Raw genomic sequence first — 12,014 nt, forward strand, 5'->3', positions numbered from 1 at the left:
AGAGGTAAAACAGACATACTGGTGGTAGTAGAGGTAGATCAGGGATACTGGTGGTAGTTGAGGTAGATCAGGGATACTGATGGTAGTAGAGGAAGATAAGGGATACTGGTGGTAGTTGAGGAAGATAAGGGATACTGGTGGTAGTTGAGGTAGATCAGGGATACTGGTGGTAGTGTAGATAGATCAGGGATACTGGTGGTACTAGAGGTAGATCAGGGATACTGGTGGTACTAGAGGTAGATCAGGGATACTGGTGGTAGTAGAGGTAGATCAGGGATACTGGTGGTACTAGAGGTAGATCAGGGATACTGGTGGTAGTAGAGGTAGATCAGGGATACTGGTGGTACTAGAGGTAGATCAGGGATACTGGTGGTACTAGAGGTAGATCAGGGATACTGGTGGTACTAGAGGTAGATCAGGGATAGTGGTGGTACTAGAGGTAAATCAGAGATACTGGTGGTAGTGTAGGTAGATCAGGGATACTGGTGGTACAAGAGGTAGATCAGGGATACTGGTGGTACTAGAGGTAGATCAGGGATACTGGTGGTACTAGAGGTAGATCAGGGATAGTGGTGGTAGTAGAGGTAGATCAGAGATACTGGTGGTACTAGAGGTAGATCAGGGATACTGGTGGAATTAGAGGTAGATCAGGGATACTGGTGGTAGTGTAGGTAGATCAGGGATACTGGTGGTACTAGAGGTAGATCAGGGATACTGGTGGTAGTGTAGGTAGATCAGGGATACTGGTGGTAGTAGAGGTAGATCAGGGATACTGGTGGTACTAGAGGTAGACCAGGGATACTGGTGGTAGTGTAGGTAGATCAGGGATACCGGTGGTACTAGAGGTAGATCAGGGATACTGGTGGTACTAGAGGTAGATCAGGGATACTGGTGGTATTAGAGGTAGACCAGGGATACTGGTGGTAGTGTAGGTAGATCAAGGATACTGGTGGTACTAGAGGTAGACCAGGGTTTCTGGTGGTAGTTGAGGGAGATCAGGGATACTGGTGGTAGTGTAGGTAGATCAGGGATACTGGTGGTAGTGTAGGTAGATCAGGGATACTGGTGGTAGTAGAGGTAGATTAGGGATACTGGTGGTAGTTGAGGTAGATCAGGGTTACTGGTGGTAGTGTAGGTAGATCAGGGATACTGGTGGTAGTGTAGGTAGAACAGGGATACTGGTGGTAGTTGAGGTAGATCAGGGATACTGGTGGTAGTTGAGGTAGATCAGGGTTACTGGTGGTAGTTGAGGTAGATCAGGGATACTGGTGGTAGTTGAGGTAGAGCAGGGATACTGGTGGTAGTTGAGGTAGAGCAGGGTTACTGGTGGTACTAGAGGTAGATCAGGGATACTGGTGGTACTAGAGGTAGATCAGGGATACTGGTGGTACTAGAGGTAGATCAGGGATAGTGGTGGTACTAGAGGTAAATCAGAGATACTGGTGGTAGTGTAGGTAGATCAGGGATACTGGTGGTACAAGAGGTAGATCAGGGATACTGGTGGTAGTTGAGGAGATCAGGGATACTGGTGGTAGTGTAGGTAGAGCAGGGTTACTGGTGGTAGTAGAGGTTGATCAGGGATACTGGTGGTAGTGTAGGTAGAGCAGGGATACTGGTGGTACTAGAGGTAGATCAGGGATACTGGTGGTAGTGTAGGTAGATCAGGGATACTGGTGGTAGTTGAGGTAGATCAGGGATACTGGTGGTAGTTGAGGTAGATCAGGGATACTGGTGGTACTAGAGGAAGATCAGGGATACTGGTGGTAGTTGAGGTAGATCAGGGATACTGGTGGTAGTGTAGGTAGATCAGGGATACTGGTGGTAGTGTAGGTAGATCAGGGATACTTGTGGTACTAGAGGTAGATCAGGGTTACTGGTGGTAGTGTAGGTAGATCAGGGATACTGGTGGTAGTGTAGATAGATCAGGGATACTGGTGGTACTAGAGGTAGATCAGGGATACTGGTGGTAGTGTAGGTAGATCAGGGATACTGGTGGTACTAGAGGTAGATCAGGGATACTGGTGGTACTAGAGGTAAATCAGAGATACTGGTGGTAGTAGAGGTAGATCAGGGATACTGGTGGTAGTTGAGGTAGATCAGGGATACTGATGGTAGTAGAGGAAGATAAGGGATACTGGTGGTAGTTGAGGAAGATAAGGGATACTGGTGGTAGTTGAGGTAGATCAGGGTAACTGGTGGTAGTGTAGGTAGATCAGGGATACTGGTGGTAGTTGAGGTAGATCAGGGATACTGGTGGTAGTTGAGGTAGATCAGGGATACTGGTGGTACTAGAGGAAGATCAGGGATACTGGTGGTAGTTGAGGTAGATCAGGGATACTGGTGGTAGTGTAGGTAGATCAGGCATACTGGTGGTATTAGAGGTAGATCAGGGATACTGGTGGTAGTGTAGGTAGATCAGGGATACTGGTGGTACTAGAGGTAGATCAGGGTTACTGGTGGTAGTGTAGGTAGATCAGGGATACTGGTGGTAGTGTAGATAGATCAGGGATACAGGTGGTACTAGAGGTAGATCAGGGATACTGGTGGTAGTGTAGGTAGATCAGGGATACTGGTGGTACTAGAGGTAGATCAGGGATACTGGTGGTACTAGAGGTAAATCAGAGATACTGGTGGTAGTAGAGGTAGATCAGGGATACTGGTGGTACTAGAGGTAGATCAGGGATAGTGGTGGTATTAGAGGTAAATCAGAGATACTGGTGGTAGTTGAGGTAGATCAGGGATACTGGTGGTAGTTGAGGTAGATCAGGGATACTGATGGTAGTAGAGGAAGATAAGGGATACTGGTGGTAGTTGAGGAAGATAAGGGATACTGGTGGTAGTTGAGGTAGATCAGGGTAACTGGTGGTAGTGTAGGTAGATCAGGGATACTGGTGGTAGTTGAGGTAGATCAGGGATACTGGTGGTACTAGAGGAAGATCAGGGATACTGGTGGTAGTTGAGGTAGATCAGGGATACTGGTGGTACTAGAGGAAGATCAGGGATACTGGTGGTAGTTGAGGTAGATCAGGGATACTGGTGGTAGTGTAGGTAGATCAGGGATACTGGTGGTAGTAGAGGTAGATTAGGGATACTGGTGGTAGTTGAGGTAGATCAGGGTTACTGGTGGTAGTGTAGGTAGATCAGGGATACTGGTGGTAGTGTAGGTAGAACAGGGATACTGGTGGTAGTTGAGGTAGATCAGGGATACTGGTGGTAGTTGAGGTAGATCAGGGTTACTGGTGGTAGTTGAGGTAGATCAGGGATACTGGTGGTAGTTGAGGTAGAGCAGGGATACTGGTGGTAGTTGAGGTAGAGCAGGGTTACTGGTGGTACTAGAGGTAGATCAGGGATACTGGTGGTACTAGAGGTAGATCAGGGATACTGGTGGTACTAGAGGTAGATCAGGGATAGTGGTGGTACTAGAGGTAAATCAGAGATACTGGTGGTAGTGTAGGTAGATCAGGGATACTGGTGGTACAAGAGGTAGATCAGGGATACTGGTGGTAGTTGAGGGAGATCAGGGATACTGGTGGTAGTGTAGGTAGAGCAGGGTTACTGGTGGTAGTAGAGGTTGATCAGGGATACTGGTGGTAGTGTAGGTAGAGCAGGGATACTGGTGGTACTAGAGGTAGATCAGGGATACTGGTGGTAGTGTAGGTAGATCAGGGATACTGGTGGTAGTTGAGGTAGATCAGGGATACTGGTGGTAGTTGAGGTAGATCAGGGATACTGGTGGTACTAGAGGAAGATCAGGGATACTGGTGGTAGTTGAGGTAGATCAGGGATACTGGTGGTAGTGTAGGTAGATCAGGGATACTGGTGGTAGTGTAGGTAGATCAGGGATACTTGTGGTACTAGAGGTAGATCAGGGTTACTGGTGGTAGTGTAGGTAGATCAGGGATACTGGTGGTAGTGTAGATAGATCAGGGATACTGGTGGTACTAGAGGTAGATCAGGGATACTGGTGGTAGTGTAGGTAGATCAGGGATACTGGTGGTACTAGAGGTAGATCAGGGATACTGGTGGTACTAGAGGTAAATCAGAGATACTGGTGGTAGTAGAGGTAGATCAGGGATACTGGTGGTAGTTGAGGTAGATCAGGGATACTGATGGTAGTAGAGGAAGATAAGGGATACTGGTGGTAGTTGAGGAAGATAAGGGATACTGGTGGTAGTTGAGGTAGATCAGGGTAACTGGTGGTAGTGTAGGTAGATCAGGGATACTGGTGGTAGTTGAGGTAGATCAGGGATACTGGTGGTAGTTGAGGTAGATCAGGGATACTGGTGGTACTAGAGGAAGATCAGGGATACTGGTGGTAGTTGAGGTAGATCAGGGATACTGGTGGTAGTGTAGGTAGATCAGGCATACTGGTGGTATTAGAGGTAGATCAGGGATACTGGTGGTAGTGTAGGTAGATCAGGGATACTGGTGGTACTAGAGGTAGATCAGGGTTACTGGTGGTAGTGTAGGTAGATCAGGGATACTGGTGGTAGTGTAGATAGATCAGGGATACAGGTGGTACTAGAGGTAGATCAGGGATACTGGTGGTAGTGTAGGTAGATCAGGGATACTGGTGGTACTAGAGGTAGATCAGGGATACTGGTGGTACTAGAGGTAAATCAGAGATACTGGTGGTAGTAGAGGTAGATCAGGGATACTGGTGGTACTAGAGGTAGATCAGGGATAGTGGTGGTATTAGAGGTAAATCAGAGATACTGGTGGTAGTTGAGGTAGATCAGGGATACTGGTGGTAGTTGAGGTAGATCAGGGATACTGATGGTAGTAGAGGAAGATAAGGGATACTGGTGGTAGTTGAGGAAGATAAGGGATACTGGTGGTAGTTGAGGTAGATCAGGGTAACTGGTGGTAGTGTAGGTAGATCAGGGATACTGGTGGTAGTTGAGGTAGATCAGGGATACTGGTGGTACTAGAGGAAGATCAGGGATACTGGTGGTAGTTGAGGTAGATCAGGGATACTGGTGATAGTGTAGGTAGATCAGGGATACTGGTGGTAGTGTAGATAGATCAGGGATACTGGTGGTACTAGAGGTAGATCAGGGATACTGGTGGTACTAGAGGTAAGTCAGAGATACTGGTGGTAGTAGAGGTAGATCAGGGATACTGGTGGTAGTTGAGGTAGATCAGGGATACTGGTGGTAGTAGAGGTAGATCAGGGATACTGATGGTAGTAGAGGAAGATAAGGGATACTGGTGGTAGTTGAGGTAGATCAGGGATACTGGTGGTACTAGAGGTAGATCAGGGATACTGGTGGTAGTAGAGGTAGATCAGGGATACTGGTGGTACTAGAGGTAGATCAGGGATACTGGTGGTACTAGAGGTAGATCAGGGATACTGGTGGTACTAGAGGTAGATCAGGGATAGTGGTGGTACTAGAGGTAAATCAGAGATACTGGTGGTAGTGTAGGTAGATCAGGGATACTGGTGGTACAAGAGGTAGATCAGGGATACTGGTGGTACTAGAGGTAGATCAGGGATACTGGTGGTACTAGAGGTAGATCAGGGATAGTGGTGGTAGTAGAGGTAGATCAGGGATACTGGTGGTACTAGAGGTAGATCAGGGATACTGGTGGTAGTGTAGGTAGAGCAGGGTTACTTGTGGTTGTAGAGGTAGATCAGGGTTACTGGTGGTAGTAGAGGTAGATCAGGGATACTGGTGGTAGTGTAGGTAGATCAGGGTTACTGTTGGTAGTTGAGGTAGATCAGGGATACTGGTGGTAGTAGAGGTAGATCAGGGATACTGGTGGTAGTGTAGGTAGAGCAGGGTTACTTGTGGTTGTAGAGGTAGATCAGGGTTACTGGTGGTAGTAGAGGTAGATCAGGGATACTGGTGGGAGTAGACGTCAGGGGTAATAGTGACTGGGCAGCAAATAATAATAAATAGTAGGAGCAGCGTAAAAGGTCATTAAGTGTATCTGTGTTTGGGTGTGTGTGCGTTATATCGGCATCGAACACATCACCCTCCCTAGGAGAGGGGGTGACCTCGACAATTTATTGTCAAAATGAGAGGCTGTCTGGATCTTTAATTTAAAGATCCTTGCTCCTTTCGGTCTCAACATAGACTTGATCTGAAGCCATTCTTGTGATTTTGCTATTCATTGTACATTTTTGTTCGCCTTTGTAGCCAAATTGTTTCTATGATCGTATGCTATTCATTCATGTTTAAAAAAAAAATACATGTTCTATTTATATCTGTAAATTAACCAATGATATCAAGCCACACCCGGCCATGATTACAGACACCTGTGTGTGTCCTTTGACACTATATAAACTCGTCACCCTGCAGTGTATGTCATTATACCCTGAAGAGGACAGCTTGTCTGTCCAAACATTGATTATTAGGTTATTTAATTATTGCATCTGAGCTCCTAGTGTGCGGCTCTCCTTTTCTTTTTCCAAGTGTTCTACTCCGCTCGCCAACACCTCGCCTAAACAGGTGTGCATTTCTTTTGCCTCCAAATTTGTGTGTGGAAAGAGACCTGTGAGTGTGCATAGAGTCAGTGCAGATAGTCTAAGGGTGAGGGTGGGCAGCCATTGATTAGCTGTTCAGTCTTATTGCTTGGAGATAAACTCAGCAAAAAAAGAAACGTCCCTTTTTCAGGACCATGTCTTTCAAAAATAATTCTTAAAAATCCAATTAACGTCACAGATCTGCATTGTAAAGGGTTTATGAACCATAAACAATTAATGATCATGCACCTGTGGAATGGTCGTTAAGACACTAACAGCTTACAGACGGTAGGCAATAAAGGTCACAGTTATGAAAACTTAGGACACTTAAAGAGGCCTTTCTACTGACTCTGGAAAACACCAAAAGAAAGATGCCCAGGGTCCCTGCTCATCTGGGTGAACGTGCCTTAGGCATGCTGCAAGGAGACATGAGGACTGCAGATGTGGCCAGGGAAATAAATTGCAATGTCCGTACTGTGAGACGCCTAAGACAGCGCTACAGGGAGACGGGATGGACAGCTGAACGTCCTCGCAGTGGCAGACCACGTGTAACAACATCTGCACGGGATCGGTACATCTGAACATCACACCTGCGGGACAGGTACAGGATGGCAACAATAACTGCCCGAGTTACACCAGGAACGCACAATCACTCCATCAGTGCTCAGACTGTTCGCAATAGGCTAAGAGAGGCTGGACTGAGGGCTTGTAGGCCTGTTGTAAGGCAAGTCCTCAACAGACATCACCGGCAACAACGTCGCCTATGGGCACAAACCCACAGTCGCTGGACCAAACAGGACTGGCAAAAAGTGCTCTACACTGACAAGTCGCGGTTTTGTCTCACCAGGAGTGATGGTCGGATTTGTGTTTATCGTCAAAGGAATGAGCGTTACACCAAGGCCTGTACTCTGGAGCGGGATCGATTTGGAGGTGTACGGTCCGTCATGGTCTGGGGCGGTGTGTCACAGCATCATCGGACTGAGCTTGTTGTCATTGCAGGCAATCTCAACGCTGTGTGTTACAGGGAAGACATCCTCCTCCCTCATGTGGTATACTTCCTGCAGGCTCATCCTGACATGACTCTCCAGCATGACAATGCCACCAGCCATACTGCTCGTTCTGTGCGTGATTTCCTGCAAGACAGAAATGTCAGTGTTCTGCCATGGTCAGCGAAGAGACCGGATCTCAATCCCATTGAGCACGTCTGAGACCTGTTGGATTGGAGGGTGAGGGCTAGGGCTAGGGCCATTCCCCCCAGAAATGTCCGGGAACTTGCAGGTGCCTTGGTGGAAGAGTGGGGTGACATCTCACAGCAAGAACTGTCAAATAAGGTGCAGTCCATGAGGAGATGCACTGCAGTACTTAATGCAGCTGGTGGCCACACCAGATACTGACTGTTACTTTTGATTTTGAACCCCCCTTTGTTCAGGGACACATTTCTGTTAGTCACATGTCTGTGGAACTTGTTCAGTTTATGTCTCAGTTGTTGAATCTTATGTTCATACAAATATTTACACATGTTACGTTGCTGAAATTAAACGCAGTTGACAGTGAGAGGACGTTTCTTTTTTTTTTGCTGAGTTTAGAAGCTGCCTCGGAGCCTGTTAGTCTGAGACCTGATGCTCCGCTAGCGCTTGCCAGACGGTGGTGGAGATAACAGTCCATGGCTGGGGTGGCATAAGTCTTTGGTATAAATATCCTGGCTGGCTCGGAGCTCGCCCCCTGTGAAGTAGAGCCTTGGAGCTGAGGGCAGTGCTCTCAATAATGCATCTGTAGAAGTTCTTGAGGATCTGAGAGGCCATGCCAAATCTCTTCAGCCTCTTGAGGGAGAAGAGGTGCTGTTGCACCTACAATATCTCTGTTCATTGCCAGATTATGCTGTGAGTAAAATATCTATATTATTTTGTGACACAAATGCATGTGTGTAATGGGGAAATCTAAGATGAGTAAAGGTTTCCAGTGATTAACACACTGCATAGCATATTGATGTTTTCAGTTTCTGTAATACACATGATTTCCAGTGATTAACACACTGCATAGCATATTGATGTTTTCAGTTTCTGTAATACACATGATTTCCAGTGATTAACACACTGCATAGCATATTGATGTTTTCAGTTTCTGTAATACACATGATTTCCAGTGTACTATTTGTGACACTGATACTAATTACTTCCTACCTTTGACCCGTGAAACTGCCAGTATCCAATGTCTGCCAGTGTTGAATGGTATGGTTCAAGTTTGGCTCCATTCTGTGCCGGAGACACACGTATAATGTATCTGTGAACCTGTTTGATTCTGTACCAGCTGATGTTTGTGACAAACCTCTTGAGCTGCTGTTCAGAGAACGTTTGGTACGGTCTGATTAGAATATAAAGGGCACGTCTCCAAGAGGTCTGTTCCACTTCTGTGTCTCCCTGTTGATTTACGATTGAATATATCTGCTCTTCTCTTTTATTCACCTAAACATCCCCTTTAAAATGTGTATAGGCAATGGTACAAACCATGAATGAATGAATGGGGTCTCTTCTGAATGGACAATAAGCACTCGGTGCGGGAGTACCTCTTCAAGGAATACCTAGGATAGGATAAGTAATCCTTCTCACCCCCCCCCTTAAATGATTTAGATGCACTATTGTAAAGTGGCTGTTCCACTGGATGTCAGAAGGTGAATTCACCAATTTGTAAGTCGCTCTGGATAAGAGCGTCTGCTAAATGACTTAAATGTAAATGAGAACGCTAAGAAGAGTTTTTGTGAGAGTTAGGCATCCATGTGATTGTTGCGAAACGGTCTGCTAAAGTGACTGGGTCAGGGTTGACCTGGGGAGACAGCATTGGTTTACCTCTCTATGACTGGGCCAGGGTTGACCTGGGGACACAGCGTTGGTTTACCTCTCTATGACTGGGCCAGGGTTGACCTGGGGACACAGCGTTGGTTTACCTCTCTATGACTGGGCCAGGGTTGACCTGGGGACACAGCGTTGGTTTTCCTCTCTATGACTGGGCCAGGGTTGACCTGGGGACACAGCGTTGGTTTACCTCTCTATGGCTAGGCCAGGTTTGACCTGGGGACACAGCATTGGTTTACCTCTTTATGACTGGGCCAGGGTTGACCTGGGGACACAGCGTTGGTTTACCTCTCTATGACTGGGCCAGGGTTGACCTGGGGACACAGCGTTGGTTTTCTGCTCTATGACTGGGCCAGGGTTGTCCTGGGGACACAGCATTGGTTTACCTCTCTATGACTGGGCCAGGGGTGACCTGGGGACACAGCGTTGGTTTACCTCTCTATGACTGGGATAGGGTTGACCTGGGGACACAGCGTTGGTTTACCTCTCTATGACTGGGCCAGGGTTGACCTGGGGACACAGCGTTGGTTTACCTCTCTATGACTGGGCCAGGGTTGACCTGGGGACACAGCGTTGGTTTACCTCTCTATGACTGGGCCAGGGTTGACCTGGGGACACAGCGTTGGTTTACCTCTCTATGACTGGGCCAGGGTTGACCTGGGGACACAGCGTTGGTTTACCTCTCTATGACTAGGCCAGGTTTGACCTGGGGACACAGCGTTGGTTTTCCTCTCTATGACTGGGCCAGGGTTGACCTGGGGACACAGCGTTGGTTTACCGCTCTATGACTGGGCCAGGGTTGACCTGGAGACACAGCGTTGGTTTACCTCTCTATGACTGGGCCAGGGTTGTCCTGGGGACACAGCGTTGGTTTTCTGCTCTATGACTGGGCCAGGGTTGACCTGGGGACACAGCGTTGGTTTACCTCTCTATGACTGGGCCAGGGTTGACCTGGGGACACAGCGTTGGTTTACCTCTCTATGACTGGGCCAGGGTTGACCTGGGGACACAGCGTTGGTTTACCTCTCTATGACTGGGCCAGGGTTGACCTGGGGACACAGCGTTGGTTTACTTCTCTATGACTAGGCCAGGTTTGACCTGGGGACACAGCGTTGGTTTACCTCTCTATGACTGGGCCAGGGTTGACCTGGGGACACAGCGTTGGTTTACCTCTCTATGACTAGGCCAGGTTTGACCTGGGGACACAGCGTTGGTTTACCTCTCTATGACTGGGCCAGGGTTGACCTGGGGACACAGCGTTGGTTTACCTCTCTATGACTAGGCCAGGTTTGACCTGGGGACACAGCATTGGTTTACCTCTCTATGACTGGGCCAGGGTTGACCTGGGGACACAGCGTTGGTTTACCTCTCTATGACTGGGCCAGGGTTGACCTGGGGACACAGCGTTGGTTTACCTCTCTATGACTAGGCCAGGGTTGACCTGGGGACACAGCGTTGGTTTTCTGCTCTATGACTGGGCCAGGGTTGACCTGGGGACACAGCGTTGGTTTTCTGCTCTATGACTGGGCCAGGGTTGTCCTGGGGACACAGCATTGGTTTACCTCTCTATGACTGGGCCAGGGGTGACCTGGGGACACAGCGTTGGTTTACCTCTCTATGACTGGGCCAGGGTTGACCTGGGGACACAGCATTGGTTTACCTCTCTATGACTGGGCCAGGGTTGACCTGGGGACACAGCGTTGGTTTACCTCTCTATGACTGGGCCAGGGTTGACCTGGGGACACAGCGTTGGTTTACCTCTCTATGACTGGGCCAGGGTTGACCTGGGGACACAGCGTTGGTTTACCTCTCTATGACTGGGCCAGGGTTGTTCTGGGGACACAGCGTTGGTTTTCTGCTCTATGACTGGGCCAGGGTTGACCTGGGGACACAGCGTTGGTTTACCTCTCTATGACTGGGCCAGGGTTGACCTGGGGACACAGCGTTGGTTTACCTCTCTATGACTAGGCCAGGTTTGACCTGGGGACACAGCGTTGGTTTACCTCTCTATGACTGGGCCAGGGTTGTCCTGGGGACACAGCGTTGGTTTACCTCTCTATGACTGGGCCAGGGTTGACCTGGGGACACAGCGTTGGTTTACTTCTCTATGACTAGGCCAGGTTTGACCTGGGGACACAGCGTTGGTTTACCTCTCTATGACTGGGCCAGGGTTGACCTGGGGACACAGCGTTGGTTTACCTCTCTATGACTGGGCCAGGGTTGACCTGGGGACACAGCGTTGGTTTACCTCTCTATGACTAGGCCAGGTTTGACCTGGGGACACAGCATTGGTTTACCTCTCTATGACTGGGCCAGGGTTGACCTGGGGACACAGCGTTGGTTTACCTCTCTATGACTGGGCCAGGGTTGACCTGGGGACACAGCGTTGGTTTACCTCTCTATGACTAGGCCAGGTTTGACCTGGGGACACAGCATTGGTTTACCTCTCTATGACTGGGCCAGGGTTGACCTGGGGACACAGCGTTGGTTTACCTCTCTATGACTGGGCCAGGGTTGACCTGGGGACACAGCGTTGGTTTACCTCTCTATGACTAGGCCAGGGTTGACCTGGGGACACAGCGTTGGTTTTCTGCTCTATGACTGGGCCAGGGTTGTCCTGGGGACACAGCATTGGTTTACCTCTCTATGACTGGGCCAGGGGTGACCTGGGGACACAGCGTTGGTTTACCTCTCTA

At 48.6% G+C, this 12,014-nt stretch overlaps 1 protein-coding gene across 1 annotated transcript in view; it reads left to right on the forward strand.

Moving 5' to 3' along the window:
• The window catches only part of fat1b (FAT atypical cadherin 1b), a 59,382-nt gene that overhangs the window by 17,212 nt on the left and 30,156 nt on the right, over positions 1-12,014 (forward strand). The window lies entirely within an intron of this gene.

This window comes from Oncorhynchus masou, chromosome 9 (assembly GCF_036934945.1).
Source record: "Oncorhynchus masou masou isolate Uvic2021 chromosome 9, UVic_Omas_1.1, whole genome shotgun sequence".
NCBI lineage: Eukaryota > Metazoa > Chordata > Actinopteri > Salmoniformes > Salmonidae > Oncorhynchus > Oncorhynchus masou.